The sequence below is a fragment of the Dendrobates tinctorius genome, unplaced genomic scaffold, assembly GCF_039654945.1.
Source record: "Dendrobates tinctorius isolate UK_male_01 unplaced genomic scaffold, ASM3965494v1 ptg000128l, whole genome shotgun sequence".
Lineage (NCBI taxonomy): Eukaryota > Metazoa > Chordata > Amphibia > Anura > Dendrobatidae > Dendrobates > Dendrobates tinctorius.
The window spans coordinates 15,030,073-15,036,072 of record NW_027361796.1 but is presented as its reverse complement, the minus strand read 5'-3'; positions in this window follow the sequence as shown (position 1 = coordinate 15,036,072).

The following is a 6,000-nucleotide window of genomic DNA, read 5'->3' as shown; positions in this document are numbered from 1 at the left end:
AAAACAATCTCAGAATCGCCAAGATCCGTTGAAGCGTTCAAGATAGCGATGTGTTGTTCGTGAACGATCCGAGTCAAAGAGCTGGCTTCCTGCTGTGAACGATGGGAGCCAGCACCCCAGTGAGAGCCACTAAATTCTCTGAATGGCTCTCACGGAATGGCTCTCACTGGGTGTAAAGTCCCTGTGTTCTGCAGACATAACTCCGCCCACCAGAACAAAACTCCATCCACTCAATTTAATTGGCTGATAGCGAGTGGGCGGAGATTCTGATGTAGGTGGGCGGGGTTGTGGATGCCTTACATCAGCATAAATATTTGCTCACATATTTACTAGGGATCCATTTAGGATCCAAAAAGAGACGGCTCTTTTTGGTGAGCGGAGCCATGAGAGCCAGATCACCAAAAAGAGTCGGACTGCCCATCGCTAGTTCCACAGTTATTGCCTCATAAAGGGACAGTGGTCAGAATTGTAAAATGTTGCCAGGTCATTAACATGCAAACCACGCTCGGGGGTAAAGGGATTAAACACATCTGCTGTCATTGTTACAGTAACTTTGCCACTTACAAAATATCTTCTAACTGATGTTTGATACCCTCTTTCCTCCTCCTTGCCTGGTGGGAAGTGCTGGGCTCTGTTTTTTTTGGTGCTGCTGTGATCTTTTTCAGTCACAGCTTTGTAAACTTCTGGATGGCAGCACTGTAAATGTCTGTTTAGACTGGAATCTCTTGAAGGAGCATTTTTATCTCTGCCTGTGTATGCAGTGATTTTGGCATTACAGCATTTGTTTTCATCTGGGTCACTTATACACTGACACACACAATGTTTTTTTACCTTGAGTCACTGTGAAATGCTCAAATACAGCTGACTTCATAAGATGCTTCTTAGACATTTTGTAATTATATAAATTTGCTCTCAAAATAATTTTGTTCTGTAAGGTATATTGAAATTCTTGCAAGAATAGGGAATCATGCACTGTATAATTTAGGATAGAAATAACACAATCTTTGCATAAATCAATAGGACCGGCAATAAGTATAAAGTTTGTAAAATATGTTAGATAGCTTTTCTCTGAATCTTCAATGTCAGGCTTGTCTCTGGGTATAGCTCACTAAATTCTTCACAGTATATGAAAAGAGGAGGGAGGGAGCATGTTTGTGTTGAATTATATTCCAGAACAAACACACACAAATATATATGTCCTCATCGATCCTGTTACTGTATTTCCAAATTTGAGATGTAAAGGCCCCGTTACACATACCGATGTCCCAGCGATCCCACCAACGATCCGACATGGATGGGATCGCTGGGACATCGTTAGGCTGATCGCTGGTGAGCTGTCACATGGACATCCCTCCAGCGATCAGGACCAGCGAGCAAGCTGGTATCTAAGGTAAACAGCGGGTTTCTAAGAGCCGCGCAGCTCTTGGATACTTGCTGTGTACCCTGGAAACCAGCGTGCACGCTGGTATCTAAGGTAAACAGCGGGTTTCCAAGAGCTGTTGAAATCCGTTGAAATCTGGTTTACAAGAGCTGTTGATGAATTTTTTCACTATGCCTGTCATTTCCATGCTCCGCCCCCTTTGTAAAAAACTGGATAAAAAGAGTAAATGCCGCAACATTTTGTGCCACTCAGCATTGCGCAAGTAATGTGGCTATTCAGTGTTTTATGCCAGTTTTCCAACACAAACACTTTGTATCGGACCCTGAGGGTTTTTTTTGCAGAGTTTTTGGAAAAGGAATTCCAAAAACCAGGAGTTTAGATTGGAAAGTATTTAATTTTATGGCAGAACAAGATTATTGCTCATATGTTCAGTCTTACGAAGTTTTTTTCTTTTCATGGTTTAAAGCGTTTTCTGGCAAAAAAGTGCCTCCTGAAGGAATCTGTGCCAGATTAAGCTACTCTCTGAAGCACCTCCTGAAGGAATCCGCATGAGACATATGCCTGTTTCACACTTACATTTTTCTTGTCAGTTGTAATCCACCAAAAAGGTGGAGAACGGATCCGTAGACGTCGAAATACCAACCGGAGCCACCGGACCGTTGGTGGGCCGGGATCCGCCGATCTGGGAAAGTTAAAGGAGCCGCGCTTAAAAAAATACCGCCGATGTAGCAGAGGAGAGCCGGGATATCGCGGGACGAGGAGAGCTGGGATATCGCGGGACGAGGAGAGCCGGGATATCGCGGGACGAGGAGAGAGAGAGAGAGAATTCTCCAGCGGCCAGATTGGATTTAGGGTTAAATATGTAGCAAGAGGCAAAAATGCAGATCCGGCTCCCAAAAAAACGTTGCATTGTCCGTTCGGTGATGTCAGCAGATGACAAAATTTTGGCGGATCCGCAGAAATATGGATGCAACGGACGACCATCAGTCAAAATCCACCGCTAATGCAAGTCAATGGGGAAAAAAACGGATCTGCCAAGAAAAATGGCGGATCTGGTTTTTTTTGCAAAACGGCGGATTTTGACTGATGGTGACAAACGGATGTGTGAAACAGGCCTAAGCTCCTTCCTGAGGCGGCTGTGCCGAAGAATCCGCACCAGACTAAGGCCAGATTCACATAGAATTAATGCAGTTCGTTCAACGCATGCGTTAAACAGACTGCGCTAACGCTTCTATACTATTCTGATTGCGTTAGCGCAGATGGATCTGCGCTAGCAGTGACAGACCCTCGAACGCTGCAGACTGTGTCCGAGGGTCCGTCACAGAATGACGGCACATCGCTAACGCATGCCGCTTTTGACATGTATTAACGATGCGCTCGGTAATAGCAGTGTATGGCAGCGTTAACAGATGCTTTATATTGCATTACTGCCACTTTGCAACGCAATCCTTTAAATGGACTGCCTAAACGCTTTGTGGACCTGGTCTAAGTTCCACCCTGAGGCTCCTCCTGAAGGAATCTGTGCCAAACTAAGCTCCTTCCAGAAGTGGGTGTGTCAGGGAATACATGCCAGATTAAGCTCTTCCCTGAGGCGTCTCCTGAAGGAATCCACACCAGACTAAGCTCCTCCCTGAGGCATCTCCTGAAGGAATCCACGCGACTAAGCTGGTCCCTGAGATGTCTCCTGAAGGAATCTGCGCCACACTAAGCTCCTCCCTGAGGCGCCTCCTGAAGGAATCTGCACCAGACTAAGCTCCTCCCTGAGGCGTCTCCTGAAGGAATCCGTGCCAGACTAAGCTCTTCCCTGAGGCGTCTCCTGAAGGAATCCACACCAGACTGAGCTCCTCCCTGAGGTGTCTCCTGAAGGAATCCGTGCCACACTAAGCTCCTCCCTGAGGCGTCTCCTGAAGGAATCCACACCAGACTGAACTCCTCCCTGAGGTGTCTCCTGAAAGAATCCGTGCCACACTAAGCTCCTCCCTGAGGCGCCTCCTGAAGGAATCCGCACCAGACTAAGCTCCTCCCTGAGGCGTCTCCTGAAGGAATCCGTGCCAGACTAAGCTCTTCCCTGAGGCGTCTCCTGAAGGAATCCACGCCAGACTGAGCTCCTCCCTGAGGCGTCCCCTGAAGGAATCCACACCAGACTAAGCTCCTCCCTGAGGTGTCTCCTGAAGGAATCCGCACCAGACTAAGCTCCTCCCTGAGGTGTCTCCTGAAGGAATCCGCGCCAGACTAAGCTCCTCTGTTGTGAATTCCCTGGCTCAGACTTCTGAGCCGAAGCTCCCCCGCTCCCTTCGGTGGTTACTGGAGGTAGTGGAGCTGGCCAGATTGGCAGAGGTCTGCCAACTGATGATGATGACGATTGGAGATCTGGGGTTACTGATTGGAGTATTTAAGTCTGCAGACTTCCTGCAATCCCTGCTTGTGACTGCTTTCCTGTGCATTCAGAGGTCTGATGTCTAATGCCCTGATCCTGCATTGTTCAGCTAAGTGGTTCATTTGATAATCCTTTGCATCTGATCTGGTTTTGTCTCTCTCTGCTTGTTGTGCGGGTTCAGCTTGCTCCTCTGGGGGCTGTGCTGGACCACCGCTCCATATGTTATGTTTGGGTCCCATGGTTTGCTCAGTCTATTTTTCTGCCTGCGTTTGTGTTTCATCTTGTCTCACCGACAGTATATGTTTGGGGGCTATCTATTCCTTTTGGGGTCTGCTCGGGGGCAGTTTAGATTTAATCTTTCTTGCTTTAGGCTTAGTTAGCTCTCCGGCTGTGCCGACGCGTCTAGGGCATCGTAGGTACGCTCCTCGGATACTGCTAGCTGTGTGGACAGGAGGTCTGCAATCCGCTTAGTTACCAACCTCTCTGGGTCTCTGGTGGCTTAGCCTGTTTCTGCCATCCTCCTCGGTGACCCATTCATAAGAGAATCACCAGCCATACTGTAGACTCTAGGGTACTCAAAGAAGGAAAGAATTGTAAAAAAAAAAAAAAAGTGTCAGAATGGTTTTTTTTTTTTTTTGTATATTTTTTCCTCTCTTTCTCTGGGGCCTTAGGAGGATTTTTTGTCTAAATGGAGACTAAGCAATTGTCCGATCGTGTTGAGCAGCTCGCTGCTGAAGTGCAGGGAATTTCTGCCTATCTCACTCAACCATCTGCTGTTGAACCAAAAATCCCTACTCCTGATGTGTTTTCTGGGGATCGGTCTTAATTTTTGAATTTTAAGAATAATTGCATTCTATTTTTTGCTTTGAAACCTAACTCATCGGGGAGCTCTGTGCAGCAGGTTAAAATTGTCATCTCCCTGCTGTGCGGTGATCCCCAGGATTGGGCTTTTTCTTTGGCACCCGGAGATGCTATTCTGGCTAATGTGGATGCGTTTTTTCAAGCCCTGGGGTTGTTGTATGATGAACCTAATGATATTGATCAAGCTGAGAAAACCTTATTGGCATTGAGCCAGGGTCAGGATTCTGCAGAGTTATATTGTCAAAAATTCTGAAAGTGGGCGGTCCTTACTAAATGGAATGATGATGCCCTTGCAGCTCTCTTTCGGAAGGGTCTGGTAGAAACCGTAAAAGATGTTATGGTGGGAATTCCTGTCCCCTCTGGTCTTGACGACTCTGTCATTGGCCATTCAAATTGATCAGCGTTTACGTGAACGTAAAACTACACGAGAGGCGGTGCCGCCTTTTGAACAAACGTCTGAACCCATGCAATGTGATGGGGTTTTGTCTAGGGCACAACGTCAGGAGTTTAGAAGGCTTATTAAGTTGTGTTTTTTTTGTGGGGACGCCTCTCATACTATTTCTGTCTGCCCTAAACGAGAAAAGCGTTTTGCTCATGCATTTGCGGTGGGTAGTGTACAGCCTAAGTTCCTTTTGGCGATTTACCTTGATCTGCTCCTTATCTACATTTTCCGCTAAGGCTTTTGTTGATTCAGGAGCAGCTCTGAATCTGATGGATTTTGACTTTGCCAAACGTTGTGGTTTTCCCATGATACCCCTGCGGACGCCTATCCCTTTGAGGGGTATTGATGCTACTCCTTTGGTGGAGAATAAACCCCAGTTTTGGACCCAGGTGATAATGCGGGTCGCCCCGCACCACCAAGAGAATTGTAAATTTTTGGTGTTGCACGATTTGCATGATACTATTGTTCTGGGTTTTCCTTGGTTGCAAACCCATAATCCTATTTTGGATTGGAAATCTGTGTCTGTGGTGAGTTGGTGTTGTCAATGTGTTCTTAGTGACACTCCTGTTTTCTCCACCTCTCCCCAGTCTCATGATATTCCTGACTATTTAGCTGATTTTTCTGATGTATTTAGTGAGAATAAGTCTGCTTCTTTGCCTCCTCATAGGAGTTATGACTGTGCAATTGAGTTAATGCCCGGGTGTAAATTTCCCAAGGGTCGGCTTTTCAACTTATCGGTACCTGAACATGATGCTATGCGATCTTATATCAAGGAGTCGTTGGAGAAGGATCATATCAGACCATCCTCTTCACCTTTAGGTGCTGTATTTTTTTGTGGCCAAGAAAGATGGCTCATTAAGGCCATGTATTGACTATCGTTCCCTTAACAAAATCACTGTTATTAAATATCAGTACCCGTTACCCCTGATTTCTAATTTA